The sequence below is a fragment of the Lepus europaeus genome, chromosome 22, assembly GCF_033115175.1.
Source record: "Lepus europaeus isolate LE1 chromosome 22, mLepTim1.pri, whole genome shotgun sequence".
NCBI lineage: Eukaryota > Metazoa > Chordata > Mammalia > Lagomorpha > Leporidae > Lepus > Lepus europaeus.
This window is the reverse complement of record NC_084848.1, coordinates 1953481-1970366: the sequence shown is the minus strand read 5'-3', so window position 1 is coordinate 1970366 and position 16886 is coordinate 1953481. Positions and strand designations below refer to the sequence as shown.

At 49.3% G+C, this 16886-nt stretch overlaps 1 protein-coding gene across 8 annotated transcripts in view; it reads left to right on the top strand.

Moving 5' to 3' along the window:
- The window catches only part of TRAF3 (TNF receptor associated factor 3), a 129035-nt gene that overhangs the window by 42166 nt on the left and 69983 nt on the right, over positions 1-16886 (top strand). For 5 of the 8 annotated variants that reach the window (XM_062181748.1, XM_062181741.1, XM_062181744.1 and 2 more), the window contains exons 2-3: positions 10898-11114; positions 13651-13781. The exons of 2 other annotated variants lie outside the window; for them this stretch is intronic. The gene's annotated coding sequence lies outside the window, so the exon portion shown is untranslated. The remainder of the gene's footprint in view (positions 1-10897; positions 11115-13650; positions 13782-16886) is intronic. One more of the 8 variants, XM_062181742.1, reaches the window with a different exon arrangement.

Sequence of the window (16886 nt, the reverse complement as noted above, 5' to 3'; positions counted from 1 at the left end):
TTTTGAAAAGCAGGGAGTTACAGAGATCTTCGGTCTGCTGATTCATTCTCCAAGAACCCACAATAGTGGGGGTCGGGGCCAGGCAGAGTCTAGGAGCCTGTATCTCAACCCAGGTCTCCCATGTGACATGTACCTGCAGCCTTCTAGGATGCACAGTAGCAGGAAGCTGGATTGGAAGTGTATCCAGGCACTCTGGCATTCTGACATGGGATGGGGCATCCCAGTCTCTGCTTAACCATTGCACTAAAAGTGCCCCCCTCTTCCTAAGTTGATGTTCCGATGGAGAGAGATCGTCAACAAGTCAGCAAGTGTAACAGGTAAAGGATCGTGCTAGGAGGGAAAGTTAGAAGATCGGATACTGGAATGTCCTGGGAGCCCCAGCATTTGAGTAGGGGAGGGAGCCAGCACTCACACCGGGCTCTCTGATACAGGATGCAGGCATCTTGACTGCTGTGCTAATGCCCACCCACAAGAATGTTTTAGCCAGAGGTATTAGGAAGTCCAAAGGCCTTGGCGTAGTTTTGGAGCAGCCAGGAGGCCATGGTGACTGGAGCCTGCTGAGAAGTGACTAGACTTAGGATAGATTTTGAAGATGGAACTGACCGTCTTTGCTGGTGGATTGGATGTAGAGCATGTGAGGAGGGGAGCCTCTGTGGCCTAAGTGGATGGTGCCGTCTTCTGAAGAAGCCTGGAGGTTGATCCACCAGCGAGGACTGGGCACTCATCGCTCAGTGTTAGATGTGTGACGTCTGAGATGCCTTTTAAGTGACCAAGTGGATGTTGAGCTGCTCATTGGATGTTCCAGTCTGAAGATGACAGGGGACGTGGGCTTGAGATGCTTTTGGGAGCTGGGAAAAGCTACTTGACTGTCAAGCAGGAGGGGTGAGGGTTGATGCTCTTATGTGATGATATGGAGCCGTTGGGGACTTGGGTGACAGTGGTGTCAGTGGGTGTGGAAAGTGCAGGGTTTTAGGGAAGGATGAGATGTCTCCTTGAAAGGGTTTACTGTGAAGTGGACAGAAGGTGGGATGTGTGAGTAAATGGGCCATTCTGCTACTTCACTGGGCACTGGGAGGGCCAGAGTGGAGGGTGGCCTTGCTCACGGAACTCCGGCAGAGGCAGAGTAGACCATGTGGCCTTCCCTTCAGTGAGTGCCTGCTTCGGAAGCTAGGAGTGAGTAACAAGGGATGATGGCATATTGTAGGATATGTTTTGAGAGTTAAATATAAATTTTGCTTGAATTTGCTTTTATTTTTACTTATTTAAAAGGCACAGATACAGAGAGAACTCCCATCCATGGGCTTATTCCTCAAATGCTTGCAATAGCTGGGGCTGGGCCAGCTAAAGCCTGGAGCCAGGAGCTCCATCCAGACGTCCCATGTGGGTGACTGGGATCCAGCTACTTAAGCCATTACCTGCTGGCTCCCACGGCGTGAATTAGCAGGAAGCTGGATAGGAAGCAGAGTCGGGACTTGAACCCTGTGTGAATTTTTAATGCAAAATATGAGACTTCACCTAAATTGAGCAGCTTCAAAGTGTTCACCCTCAGGGTTCTCTTTTGTGCCTTTGGGAGAAACGTTTGAGAAGCCATTTCATTATTGTAGTATTGTTATGTTGTTAAATCTCACCCAAGTGGATATTTAACCTTAAAGAGTTTGAGATTCACTTACCCATTTTGTTATCCCTAATAGAGCTTTTGCAGCTGCTCCAAGTATCCCTCCATTTGTGCATCTTAATAGTTGTTTGGCAGGCTGCTTTGATCTTGCCCTGGGGAAGGCCAGTGTGGGAGCATGCAGGGTATCTGGAGACAGCACAGGAGTGCTGAGATGCCCCCCTTCTCAGGGTGAATTTGAAGGCCTCTCTAGGCTCCGGAAGTATAACAACCTCCAAGGACATTTTAATAACCCTTTTTCCTTTATTCTCAGAGCAATTAACAAATGCATTCTGCATCTTTTAATTCTGGCAAAGTGCTCTGGGTAAGCTGAGTGCAGTTAACCAGCCATTCACAACATTAGAGAGCAGCGATTCAAAGTTGTGTGGCCTCTCTCATTTATTGCATTGCAAGCTTTTTTTGTTTCTATACAGTTTGGTGTCAGTAAGTTCTTTCTCACATTAAAGTTCTTCAACCCTCTTGTACAAAGTACTGTGAACCCACAGAAGTTACACATGGGTAGCAGGGACCCATGCACTTGGGCTGTCTTTTGCTGCCTTCCCATGGCTATTATCAGGAAACTGAGTGGGAAATGGAGCAGACGGGGCTGGAATCTGCACTCTGATGTGGGTTGCCAGGATCACAAGCAATGATGCTGTGCCACATTAGCCCATTTGTCAGGTTTTGCCATTGTTTAGCTATATAGGTAACAAATGATGCAATGTTAAAACCAACCTTAATTTTTATTTATTTTCACGTTATTTAAGTGGTAGAGAGACAGATTTTTTCTTTTCTGGTCTACTCCTCAGGCCTACAACAGCCTGAGCTGGGCCAAGCCAAAGTCAGGAGGTCAGAACTTAATATGAGTTTCCCACATGGGTGGTAGGGACCCAAGTAGTTGAGCCATCACCTCCGACCTCCCAGGGTACACATCAGCTGGAAGTTGGAATCAGAATTGGAGCAAAGAATCAAACTCAGGGACTCTGTTATAGGACGCTGGCACTGGGGCTTGCATTGTGGTGTGGGAGGTGATGAGCTGCTGCCTGTGACTCTGCCATTCCTTATGGGCGCTGGTTTGAGTCCCGCTGCTCCACTTCCAGTCCAGCTCCCTGCTGCTGTCCTGGGAAAGCAGCAAAAGATGGCCTTGCCACCCACGTGGGAGACCCAGATAAAGCTGGCTCCTGGCTTTGGCCATGCTCATCTCTGGCTATTGTAGCCATTTGGGGAGAAAATAATCAAATATAAGATTGATTGATCGATTTTCTCCCTCCCTCCTCCCTCTCCTTCTCTAAGTCTGACTTTCAAATCTTTTTTTTTTTTTTAAGATGTTGGCATCCAAGACCGTGTCTTGACCACTTTGCTAATGCCTGCCCAAAACCAAATTTAAGTTGCCTATTTTGTCAACATGCAGGTTTATTTTGTATTAAATTATCTTTTCATACTTTCAATTTTTAAAAAAAATAATGGAGTCTTATTTGTTTTAAAGGTTTTTTTTTTTTTTAATTTTTTTTGACAGGCAGAGTGGACAGTGAGAGAGAGAGATAGAGAGAAAGGTCTTCCTTTTTGCCGTTGGCTCACCCTCCAATAGCCGCCGCGGTAGGCGCGCTGCGGCCGGCGCACCACGCTGATCCGATGGCAGGAGCCAGGTGCTTCTCCTGGTCTCCCATGGGTTGCAGGGCCCACTGCACTCCCTGGCCACAGCAGAGAGCTGGCCTGGAAGAGGGGCAACCGGGACAGGATCGGTGCCCCGACCGGGACTAGAACCCGGTGTGCCGGCGTCGCAAGGCGGAGGATTAGCCTATTGAGCTGCGGCGCCGGCCTAAAGTTTTTTTTTTTTAAGATTTATTTTATTTATTTGAAAGGCAGATTTACAGAGAGAGGTAGAGACAGAGAGAGAGGTCCACCATCTGATGGTTCACTCCCCAATTGGCCACAATGGTCGGAGCTGTGCTGATCCGAAGCCAGGAGCCTGGAGCTTCTTCTGGGTGTCCCTTGTGGGTGCAGCTTCCACTGCTTTCATGTTAACAGGGAGCTAGATCGGAAGTGCAGCAGCCGGACTCTGCCATTGCTGACATGGGATGCCAGCTCTGCAGACGGCAGCTTGACTTGCTGCGCCACAGTGCCAATACCTTTTTTTTTTTTTTTTTTTAAGACTTAGTATTTTAGGGGTTGTGTGCCATGGTGTGGAGGGTAAAGTTGCTGCCTGCAGGGCCGGCATCCCATAGGGGTGCCTGCACTCACGTGGGAGACCTGGAAGAAGCTCCTGGCTCCTGGCTCCTGGCTTCGGATTGGCGCAGCTGCGGATGTTGCAGCCATCTGGGGAGTGAACCAACAGATGGAAGACCTCTCTCTCTCTCTCTCTCACTCTCACTCTCACTCTCTCTCTCTTCCCCTCTCCCCCTCTCCCCCTCTCTCCCCCTCTCTTCCCCTCTTCCCCTCTCTCCCCCTCTCTTTCCCTTTGCCTCTCCCCCCTCCCCCGCTTTCCCCCTTTGCCTCTACTTTTCAAATAAATAAATAAATAAATCTTTTTAAAAAAGATGTTAAAGATTTACTTATTTTAAAGATATAGAGATGGGGAGAGACAGAGGGAAAGAGATCTTCCATCTTCTGCTTCTCTCCCCAGATGGCTGCAACAGCCAGGGCTGGACCAGGCTGAAGCCAGGAGCCTGGAGCTCCATCTGGGCTTGGGCCATCTTAGGCTGCTTTACCAAGCACGTAAACAGAGCTGGATCAAAAACGGGAGTAGCTGACACTTGCACTGGTGCTCACGGGTGCTGGTGTGGCAGGCAGCAGCAGCTTAACCTGGTGCCCACAGTGCCATTCTCAGAACAGTGTTTATGAAATTTCTAACAGTAACATCAAATACAATAGCGTAAAAAGAATTAGATCCATTAAACCTGAGCTGTATGTGTGTCTAAAATAGTTTCTTTTCTGGATTTTGGTTAAGCTAATAGAAGTGCCTTCACATCTATAATTTCTGGTAACTTAATGAGAACACACTGAACTTTTGGGTCATAGTAAATTTTCCCGTTATATAAAATCTTTTACACACTGATTGACTCATTGTGAGTTGTGGGTAGACGTGATTCTCTTGAGGAAGATAGAAGCAAACTTTATAGTAGTGATGGTGTCAGCCAGTTACAGAATTCTATTTAGGGTACCACACTGACCTTTTTTGGTACTCTTTGTGAGCTGGCTGTTGAGAACTTGGACATGGACAGATCATGTGGGCACTTTTGCCAGGGGTACAGGCTGTATGCTTTCTATAGTCGTTTACATTTTATACATAAGGTTATTTTGGTACTTGTGTGTTTTATGTTGAGTTAATACATATATGAGTACTTTTTCCTCAGTGCTTATAAGTATTTCTGGGTCCTGGGACCAAGCAAATGAATAATTTCAGAAGGGTATTGATAGGGTCCATAGTGAGTCTTCCCTTTAATATTTAAAAGTGTGATACTCATATGTGTGTATATATATGTAATTTATAGTTTGTATTAGTCATTTTTTTCCTTAAAAAATTGTTGAACTCATATTTTGAGGGGAAAGATTACCATGCAGTTATGGGTTGTTTTGAACAACCCATATAAAAAAAAAAACTTACATAAAAAACTTAGATAAAACTGTTTAGAAGGGGTGCCTCCACGTTGCCTACGTGAAAACTCTGGCTCCACCACTTTCCCATTCGTTTTAAAATGGGTAGGTGAGCTGCCTCTCGTTAGGGGTTGGTAACTACCAGGTCTTTGGACTTTGGCCTGATTGTAATGAGCCAGTCACATTTTACAGAGTTCACCCACGGTTTTCAGTTGCGTGGTGTTTAGAATGCACAAGTTTGTGCGGCCATTGCCTGTTCTGAATGTTTCACATAAATGGAGTTTTCGAGTATGTGGTCTTTTTGTAACTGGCCCCTCTCTGCATGTTTTAAGTTTTATTTATTTGAAAGGCAGAGGAACAGATTGAGAGGGAGAGAATGAATCTTGCGTCTGCTGGTTCATTCCCCAGGCTTAAGCCAGGAGCCAGGAGCTCCATTGGGGCCCTAGCACTAGAGCCATCTTAGCTGCTTTTCTTAGTTGCATCTAGCAGGAAGCTGGATCAGAAGCAGATGAGCCAGGACTCAAACTGGCTCTCTGAGATGGGACGCTGGTTCTGCAGGGTGCAGCTGCCTTGCTGGCTCTGAGACGGGATGCTGGCTCTGCAGGGTTGTTTCGACTTTTGGGGTGTTAGGAGTAATGCTGCTATGAATGTTGGTATATATAAGTCTGTGTGTGGATGTCTTTTTCCATTTCTCTTGGATAAATAGCAAAGAGTTTGTATCAGCCTTTAGTGCGTCTTTTACCTGTCTTCATGTTCCCATTTATGTTTGTGAAGAGGTGTTGCCACTTGTAACCCAGCGATTTCCTGTTGGGGCTTGAAGTCTCTGGCCCCCTCTGTTGCCTAGAGAAGCAGTCAGGATTACAGAGTCCTTCTTACCCAAGACCAGAACGCATCTGATGGTCCTGCGATGGGCTTATCAAATAAATGTCTTGTTATATTTTTGGCAAATAATTATGTATCCAAGCCAACTAAACCTTTTCTTTATTGCGTGTGTGTGTGTTTGTTCTTCATGCTTCCTCTTGGGGACCTTCTTTGTTAGGCTCAGCACCACAAGCAGCTTCAGCGACTTGTCTGTGTGTTTTCCCCCTCAGAAGGTATACCACTCATGCCTCTGGCTTTGTTCGTGTTAATTTTGGTACCTGGATTATCTGTTTTTGAAGTGATGTCAATAAGTGACTTGCTTTCTAGCAGTTCAGTGTCTAGCTGAACCTGTTAGGGATGTTTTCGTAATCTTCAAATTGGTGTACATGTGCATTACTATTAGCTGGTTTACCTGGGTTAGATTATTAATTTTATTACTGCTATTTAATAAAAGGACACATTTTTGCCATGGTCTTTAGGCCTCTCCTATAGCTACATATAGATATATTTTTATTTATTTGAAAGGCAGAGTTAGAGGGAGAGAGCTCTTCCATCTGTTTACAAATGGCCGCAACAGCCAAGGCTGGGCCAGGCTGAAGCCAGGAGCCTGGAGCTTCTTCCAGATCTCCCATGTGGGTGACAGGGGCCCAAGCACTTGGGCCATCTTCTGCTGCCTTCCCAGGCCACTAGCAGAGAGCTGGATTGGAAGTGGAACCAGCTGGGGTTTGGACTGGCACCCATATGGGATGCTGGCATCACTGGCAGTAGCCTAACCCTCTACACCACAGTGGCAGCCTCCTCTCATCATTTATTTAAGCTGAGTTAAGCTTGAAATAATTATTGAGTGGCTGTATATTGTAACAATTGTGCTTTGAATTTTTTTTTAGATTTTAATTTATTTATTTGAGAGGTAGAGTTATAGACAGTGAGAGGGAGAGACAGAGAGAAAGGTCTCTTCCTTCCGTTGGTTCACTCCCCAGATGGCTGCAATGGCCAGAGCTGCGCCAATCTGAAGCCAGGAGCTAGGAGCTTCCTCCCAGTCTCCCACGTGGATGCAGGAGCCCAAGCACTTGGGCCATCTTCTACTGCTTTCCCAGGCCACAGCAGAGATCTAGATGGGAAGAGGGGCAGCTGGGACTAGAACTGGCACCCATATGGGATGCTGGCGCTGCAGGCAGAGGATTAACCTACTGCGCCATAGAGCTGTCCCCGTGCTTTCAATTTTGAAACAACTTGTACTTTGGGAGCCTTTCACATGCATTCTGTCAGTTGAAAAATCAAATCAACTCCTTAAGGTTTGTAGGATAGGTCTTTTTTTTAACTTTTTTTTTTTTTGACAGGCAGAGTGGATAGTGAGAGAGAGAGACAGAGAGAAAGGTCTTCCTTTTTGCCGTTGGTTCACCCTCCAATGGCCGCTGCAGCCAGCACATCTTGCTGGTCCGAAGCTAGGAGCCAGGTGCTTCTCCTGGTCTCCCATGCGGGTGCAGGACCCAAGGACTTGGGCCATCCTCCACTGCCTTCCCGGGCCATAGCAGAGAGCTGGCCTGGAAGAGGGGCAACCGGAATAGAATCTGGTGCCCCAACCGGGACTAGAACCCGGTGTGCCGGCGCCACAAGGCGGAGAATTAGCCTGTTAAGCCACGGCGCCGGCCTGTAGGATAGGTCTTAACTCTTTTCCCTGTTAAGGAATCTGGTTAGGAAAAGTGAACATCTTAAGGAGACCAGTGTCTGGGAGGAAATACCAGGCCCTCCCCACCATAGCCTCTAAGAGGGAAGCAGTATGGTTTGAGCTAGCACACTTGGAAAGTTGTTTTTCCTGCTGGGGTCCCACCTCCACATGTCTGGGTAACTTGGCACCCACGAACTGAACTGTGCCACCTGGGGATTCCGATGTTTGCATGGTCTTGAGGTTTGTGGTGTGTTTATCCTCTGCTCTCCAGAAGGCCCCCTGCCTACCTTTCTTTCTTTCTTTTTTTTTTAAGATTTATTTATTTACTTGAGAGAAGTCTTCCATCTGCTGGTTCACTCCCCAGATGGCCGCAACGGCTAGAGCTGCACCAGTCTGAAGCCAGGAGCTAGGAGCTTCTTCCAGGTCTCTCATACAGGTGCGGGGGCCCAAGGACCTGGGCCATCTGCTTTCCCAGGCCATAGCAAGAGAGCTGGATAGGAATTGGAGCAGCTGGGACTCGAACTGGTGCCCATATGGGATGCTGGCACTGCAGGTGGCTGCTTTACCCGCTACGCCACAGTGCCAGCCCCCTGCCTACCTTTCTGTGCCAGTGTGCACTACTTCAAAATCTCAGCTTCTGACCAGCTCTCAGCCCCACCTCTCTAGGCATCACCTGTTCCATGGGGCACCCCCTGCTCATTCCTCCGGACTTCTGGGAAAGCCGGCTCAGGCGGAGCACAGCATTCTGCTGGCATCAGGCTTGGATGGGAGACTCCACCGTCTGTGGGAGAGTCGTGTTGCTGCCTCAGGCAGCTCTCAGGCTGGCGGGAGGGGGGACTGCCACAGAGGACACGCCTTGATCCCTGATTTGAAAGGCAGAGCTCTGCTGGACTTCTGTGGGCAGTGCTGAGTAGTAGCTCCCTGTGCCCAGCAACCTTTGATAAAAAGTTCCTTGGAGATTTTAAAAATTGCTCTAGTCAGTCTCTGTAAAGCCCAGTGAGTGAGGAGAACAAGAAGTTTCCTGCTGTCAGCTCTCTGTACCTTCTCTGCTTGTCCACCACGTGCTGTGAGATGGTCCTGGCCAGTCAGGAATGTACACATAAGTACTTGTGATTTGATCTGGCTGATTCATTTATTCCCATCTCGCCTTAAAGGGACGGATCAGCGAGGGAAGACTATAATAATTCCTGAAAGTTTTCTCAGTGATCTTACCCACCCTGCTCCCTGAGGTCAGCGTTGTATTTCCCAGCTGGTGTTGTTGAATCCTGGTGGGTGAGTAGGAAAACAGGGCCCAGAGTTCAGGGTGCAGCTTATGGAAGCCATGACCCGGGTTTAGAATCCTGGCTCTCCCTGTGGCTGTAACTTGGCTTCCCTGTGCCTTGACCTCTCGGTCTGTCTGGAGATCATGTGGAGACCCTTCTTGGCAGCAGTGAGTGTGCACGTCCTCTGGGATGCTGGACACCTCTGTGCTTCTAGAAGGGAGGAGTAACCAGTACATTTTTTTGTTTTTTCAAGATTTGTATTTTTTTGAAAGAGCTACAGACAGATTGGTGAGAGGATGTGGCAGAGTCTGCATCTACTGGTTCACTCTGGCCAGGGCTGGGCCAGGCCAAAGCCAGGAGCCACGAGCTTCTTCCAGGTCTCCCACATTGGAGCACGGGCCCAAACACTTGGTCCATCTTCTCTTGCTTTCCCCAGGCCATTAGCAGGAGCTGAATCGCAAGTGGAGCAGGTGGGACATGGACCGCTTCCCATATGCTCTGCTGGCAGTGCAGGTGGCTTGGCCTGCTATGCCACAGCTGTGGGCCCCGGTGCACTTTTTACTTGTTTATTTCTTCTTGCAGTTTACCAGCACCTGTCCCCTTGTTAGGGCCCTGGATTTGGGGTAGAACAAGATGCATCTGTACACTGCCTACGTATTAGATAGTCGTGTCTGTCGGAGGGGGTCACCAGTGTCACCAAAAGACAGCTGTTCCTTATTGAGTGGCAGTGCAGGGGAATAGCAACAATACAGAGCTGCACCACTGGGTTCAAATTCTGACACCTGTGTTTGGTTCCCATGTGCCTAGGGCAGGTGTCAGGTGTCTGTCAGCTGTGGTGGCTCAGGGAAGGTGAACCACACAGGTGCTGAGGACCCATTAGTATCTCTGGGAGTGTGACAGCCCTGTGAGGACGTTCTTCCCTGGGGCCTCCTCTTTCCCAGCTGAGTCCACTCCTTTGCCTCCCAATAAATGCTGCTTGCTTATAGAACCTTGTCCAGGGAGCTCCACACCAGCCAGGACTGTCCCTCCCTGAGTGTGCCAGTCCTCTCTGTCACAGGTCCCAGCTTGGAATGACTTGTGTACCGTGTGTCTTCTCATGACACAGTGCTGTAACCACTTTGATGGTGAGCTGTTACTGTGTGTCCTTGTGCCTGTGGCATGCAGGTAACACTCACTGAATGAGGAATTAAAGGACATTTAGTATGCATGCTACTAGTTCAGAAATCTCTTGGTGTGACTTTGGTTGTAGAATCAGTGGTTTAGGGTTTTAAGTGCTCTTGACCACTGTGGGTTTTACTGGACTGTTTCTCTGTGCTGTTGAGGTGCTGAGGGTTCAAGGTGATTGCTGCCGGTGGAGGGCTACAAGTGCTGGCTGCACTTGCATCTTTGGGATGAAAGCCGTGTTCATTCCCAGCAAGTGTCTCCCCTCCACTCCCCACCCCGCCAGCTGCCCCCAGCTCTGACCCCAAGTAGGGCTTTGAAGCTGGTGCAGAGCAGCAGACGTGCAGGGTCCTCACTGGGAGCTCTGGGGCATTGTAGACGGGGTCCTGCTCACCTTTCTTTCATTTCAGCCGTCTCTTCTAGCGCTGTCACTCACCACAGCTGTCCTCCCATGCCAGACAAACCAGACAGCCTTTAGGAAACAGATTAGGAATCTAGAAATGTCCCAGGTATTTGCAACATTTTAAAGAAGATTCTTAGGAAATCTTTGTGATTCCAAAGGCAGCTTCCTGTGCCAGGGTGTCTCTCTAGCGCTTTTGCTTCTGAGATTGGTAGCTTTCAGAAAGACTGCAATGCAGCAGTCACCAGAGTTCCTGCTAATGTGGACACAGCCATGGTGAAGTCTTCTCTCCTTCACAGTTGCTGGCTCTTGCCTGCAGTCTGGAGGAGGAGATAATGCTCGTGGTGTTCCCTGGCCCTGCAGTCCAGCGCCGAGTGCTAGCGGATTGTGAGCGTGGGGCAGCGCATGCATGTCGAGTCACGGCTGCGTGGGCTTCCTGGAGTGTGAAGCTGAAGATGCCGTTGCGGTTTGTGCGTGGCGATTCTGTTTCCATCTCCATGTTCAGACTCTAAGGAGGTGAGGGGCTTTAAAAATTCTATTCCTAGTCAGGATGAAGAATTTGAATAGATGTCTTCTGAGCCTGAGAGATAAAACTTTATTTCTTGTTAATGTCAATTTTGATGTTTGAAGAATTAGTGTTGACAGGTGCCCTCTGAGTGCATCATTCAAGCTGTCCTTTGACTACACACGGTCAGATTCGACAGGTGTAGATAGGGAATACTGTGTGTGTGTGTTTGATTTGCACAATGGCAGTTTCATTAACCTGGCAGGAAGCACTTCATTTTACCAAGTCTCAGCCCTGGGCAGGAGATGGTGAAGTCTTAATTTCTTAAATTCTTATTTTGCTCTCAGGGGAGCATTTTGGAAGTGTAGAGCTCTATGCCTATCCGTGGAGGAGCTAGGTACTGCCTCCCCTTCCATGGGGGGAGCTAGGTACTGCCTCCCCTGTTTATCTTAGCATCAGAACTCAGGTTTATTTTGCTCTGAATTGGTGGCCCCAAACTGTTTTAAATACATTATGAGTGGTAATTTATATGTCCATTGCCAAGGAATAGAATGTCTCAGTTACCATGGTAACTGCATGCATTTAGAAAAGCCTGTGAATGAGTTCTGAACCTTGTGCCATTTGAAGTGAGGTTTTTCCAGCTGAGCGCCTGCGCTGGTGATTACTGCAAACAAAGTCGGCTTTCCACGGGAAGTGCATCCCCTGCGTTGTCAGGGCTGTTCATGCAGCTCAGTCCTGGCACTGGTGATGTCTGCCTTGGCCTCTCGGTTCCTGGCCACAGGCTGTTACCGAGAGGTTTTCAGTGTTAGATTGGGGAACTGGCCTGTAGAAGTGTAGAGTCCTGCCACCTCCTTCTCTGGGCCCTGTGGGGTGGGGCTGGTGACACACGAGACCCCCAGAAGCATGGCTGCAGCCCCATTTGCCAGTGTAGCCTAGCAGAGCTTTCTGGCCATCTGAAGATCTTCCCAGTAGCACGCCTAGGGCTCCAGAGAGCCTGGCTTCCTCGCAGGCACTCCTGCCTCAGTGGTTGATTTTTGGGAGGGAGGTCCACATTAGAAAGACCCATGTTCAAAACATCAGACTTGTGAAAATAGTGAGGGCCTATGGTCTTCATTATGGAAGAATTTTGCTTGTTGTTCTTCGGAAATGTGTGTGACTTAGTGTCTGAAAACCAGTTCCCTTTGTGCATTTAAATCATATTGATATTTTGATTGTACAAGACTGAAGTGTTTGTAATCTTTTTTTTTTTTTGACAGGCAGAGTGGACAGTGAGAGAGAAAGACAGAGAGAAAGGTCTTCCTTTGCCGTTGGTTCACCCTCCAATGGCCGCCACGGCCGGCGCGCTGTGGCAGGTGCACCGCGCTGATCCGAAGCCAGGAGCCAGGTGCTTCTCCTGGTCTCCCATGGGGTGCAGGGCCCAAGGACTTGGGCCATCCTCCACTGCACTCCCGGGTCACAGCAGAGAGCTGGCCTGGAAGAGGGGCAACCGGGACAGGATCGGTGCCCTGACCGGGACTAGAACCCGGTGTGCCGGCGCCGCAAGGCGGAGGATTAGCCTAGTGAGCCGCGGCGCCGGCTCTTTTTTTTTTTTTTTTGACAGGCAGAGTGGACAGTGAGAGAGAGAGACAGAGAGAAAGGTCTTCCTTTGCCGTTGGTTCACCCTCCAATGGCTGCCGCGGCTGGCGCGCTGCGCTGATCCGATGGCAGGAGCCAGGTGCTTCTCCTGGTCTCCCATGCGGGTGCAGGACCCAAGGACTTGGGCCATCCTCCACTGCCCTCCCTGGCCACGGCAGAGAGCTGGCCTGGAAGAGGGGCAACCGGGACAGAACCGGCGTCCCAACCGGGACTAGAACCCGGTGTGCCGGCGCCGCAAGGCGGAGGATTAGCCTAGTGAGCCGCGGCGCCGGCCAAGTGTTTGTAATCTTATATGGCCTGAAATCCGAGGTTTGGAGCTGGGTAGAGGCTGTGAAAGCCCCAGGGCTGACGATGGCTTCTAACCTAGCAGCTCCTGACGGAGGACCTGCAGGATTCCAGGGAGCATTTTTATGTTTGTATAGAATTCATGCTCTTTTTAAATGAATATTCAGGTCTGAGTTTAAACTGTAATTTGAAGCCAGACAAACCTTTTAGTATATGTCCATGGGCACTTGACTATGGCTCATCTGTAGGCATCCATTAAGAACCCTCAGGTAGGGGTTGGCGTTGGGATGTGTAGTGGGTAAGCTGCCATCTGCGGTTCCACTCGGGAATCCCTTCTGAGTGCCGCTTTGTGTCCTGGCCACCTCACTTCCGATCTAGGTCCCTGCTAATGGACTGGGAAAGGCAGCGAAACATGGCCCAAGTCCTTGGGCCCCTGCCAGCCACGTGGGAGACCCGGCTGCGGCCTGGCGTAGCCCTGGCCTTTGTAGTCACGTCGGGAATGAGGCAGGGCATGGACGATTTTTCTCTCCTCTCATCTCTTCCTCTATCTCTGCAAATGTATCAAACAGATAAAGGAATCTGTTTTTTAAGAAGAATTCTGTGTAATTCAGGCCTTTTATTTTACAGATGAGGACACTGAGGCCCAAAGAAGTGACGCCACTTGGTTAAGGTCCCAAAGCAGGTCAGAACCAGATTGGGATCAGAATCCTGGCTCCTGGCGCTCTGTTCTCGGGAGGATCACCGTCCTGACAGGAGAGGTTTGCTCTCAGTCTTTTGTTTCCTTTTATCAGAAAGAGGCTTTTTGTAAAAGGCCCCTAATTTAGAGTTTGACAGACTCTTTTCTTCCCTCTGTCATTTATTGAACTTGTCAATGTTCAATATAAGATATTGAATATAAGAAAAAGATATTGGATATAAGAAAAAAGAGAGGAGGCAGAATATGAACTCGTAGCCAGACCGAATTTATTCACAGAAAATAAACTTGCAGAAGTCGACCAATGGCCAGTGTGCACACAGACCGAGCACGTGGCAGAGGGCCCAGACCCCAGGGGCTGGGCTTTTTCATATCGTGGGTGGGCTAGGGATGGGGGTAGGGGGCAGTAGGCGGAGGGGAGCTTCTCCATGCAGGTTTTTCAAGTTTGGCCTGCCGGCTTCCAAACCTGGGGAAGATTGCAGGGGGTGGGGTGGGAACAGTAGAGTGTGAGACTTGGGGTTCAGTGACAAGGGATAAATTCCGATTTTATCTTTTGGGCAATGAGCTAGAATGGCTGAGGCTTATGTCCTTGTTCTATCACTAGAGGTATCCATGTGAGGGCAAAGGCTCTGACTTCTGCCCCCAGACTGTGAGGGGACGTCAGTGTGTTCTCCAGCACAGCCTGCAGTGTCAGAGCAAATTCTGGGCGACACCTGCACTTCTGTTCTCTGTGGTGTTCTGTGTTCTGCCGAGCAGCTGCAGTGCCCAGTGGTCACCCACTGCGCTGCATTGACTGAAGCGGGGCAGCCTAACAGCTGGCTTATTCCGGTAATGAGTGTCAGCTTGCCAAGGTTGAAATACAGGTGGTCATTGCGGCCAATTCTGCTTTTGAACTTTCCAGTCATCAAAGAAAGTTGAGATTCTGTTGTAGAACTCACTTAGGGTGCTGGATTGCATTTTACTGATGGGCCTCAGAGGTAGCTCCCGTCCTCCTCACATGGGACTTTGATGAACATGTGGGTCTCAGTTCCTTTCCTAAGAGCCTGTGCTGTGTTTGTGACCTGCCTCACCCAATCGCATGGCAAAGTGATGCTCTAACATTTCTGAGTTGAGTGCTAAGAAAGCTGTAGTGTTCTCTTGGCTTCTGTTTTGGGATATTTGCTGTGGGGAAGGCCAGCTCCCTGCTGGGGAAAGCCCGTTGTGCCCAGCATGCAGCTGGGGAGCTGTGCGCAGGACCAGGGCAGCCGCCTGGCTTGTGAGGGAACGACCCTTCGGGGATTCCACCTTTGCTACCTTCCAGCCGAGGCCTCAGACACAGGAGCAGAGATTGGCCACCCCCTCTGTACCTTGTCCAGGTCCCGCTACCTTTGGGGTGCACTATTGTCTAGCTGCATTATTGGATTCCTTAATGTTTTCATTCAGCAGTAGTAGATCTCGTACTTTATTAACATGCTAGAGATAGAAAACATAAGAAATTGGGACTTTTTGGAAATCATGTAACATTTTAAAATGTTTATTGTTTCTGACTTTGGGATAATGCGCTTGCCATAAACCCTGCCATGTCACAGTGCCCTGTTCATCACCGCTGCTCTGTTCCAGTGCGTTTTCCCCATGTGAGGTGAAAGGTGGAAGGTGAAAGGTTAGGTCATCGTGCCTTATGTGGAGCTGTGGTCCTGTGTCTGGGGACAGGCACTCAGTGCGTATCTGGAGTGCGTGGAAGAGCCAGGTTGGTGCCCGATGTTGGGGTTTGGCTGCAGGTCTGCTGCAGCTCTGATGGGTGAATAGGAGTTAATGCTGAGACTTTGGGAAGAGGTGAGCTTTAAGCTGGGTCTTCATGGAGTGGGAAATAGGGAAGAGTTTGAGCACAGCCCACGCTGCAAGTAGTGAGGTCTCTGGCAGGTCTTCCTTTGGCTGGGTGGGATCAGGAGCGTGACGTGCCTACACGTGCTTCCCTGCCGCCTGTGCATGCACTGATGCTTCTGTCTGCCCTACCACGGGTTCCAGCTGCTCTTTCATTCCCACGGATGCACGTGCTAAAAGTGACAAGGGGGGAAGCAGAAGCATGGCCTTAAGAGGAAGGGGCTGCCACCAGCCTGGACTGGGGGTCCCCACACTTCTTTTGTGAAGGGCAAGATAGTACACAGTTGTGGACAGTTCTCTTTGTTGTATAGAGAATATGTGAGCTGTATTCCAGTGAAACTTTGATTAGAAAATGGTAGGCTGCAGTTTGCCCCTTGCACCGTGTGTGTGTGTGTGTGTGTGCTGACACATGAGCTGCTGCTCTCGTCACCTGTCTTCTGCTTAGCTGTCATACCAGTTGACAGGAACGCAGGCCGGTGGTACTGCGCTGGTTCTTGGAGTGGTTGGAGCATTCTTACAGCACTGCACCCTGCTTCTCCTGGACTGAAAGGTCTGTGGGGCAGGATGCACATTTCACGTTGCCTTTTCTTCTGCTTAGCCTGTAGCAGGAACCTAGTAAATGTCTGAATAACTTTGGACTTCCTGAAAAGTACTAGGACCGTCACAGATTTGGGGGTGGTTGGCAAAGATGACAGAGAAGGAATAAGGCCAGTGCCCGGGCCCGGTAGTGCGTGCGCCTCTTGCTCCGTGGGCATGTGGTAAAATACATGAGAATCTGAAACTTCAAGAGGGAGATCAAGAATTTGGTCTTCCCTTTAGCCTGTGCAGACAGCCCAGGACAAAAGCGTTGTTGCACTTGAGTGACAGAGAATTAAATCACCTCTTAAGAGAGAACACCATGAAAAGAGTCTTAGAAATACCTTTTCAGGTGAAGAAAAGTGTTTTTCCCCCTTTTTTCTTCTTTTTATCAGATTTATTTATTTGAAAAGCAAGGAGAGAGAGAAAGAGAGCTCTGCCATCTTTTAATTCCCTTCCCAAATGCTCACAACAGCTGGGGCTGATCCAGGCAGAAGCCGGGGCCCAGAACTCAATCTAGGTCTCTCTTGTACTTGAGCCAGCATCTGCTGCCTCCCAGGTGCACAGGCAGGAAGCTGGACTGGACCAGGTGTCCCAAGTAGCGGCTTAACTCCCTGCACCACAACGTCAGCCACACTTTTTGCTTTTAAATCTTAAAAAAGATGCTGAATTTTCTTGGCCGGCGCCGTGGCTCAACAGGCTAATCCTCCGCCTTGCGGCGCCGGCACACCGG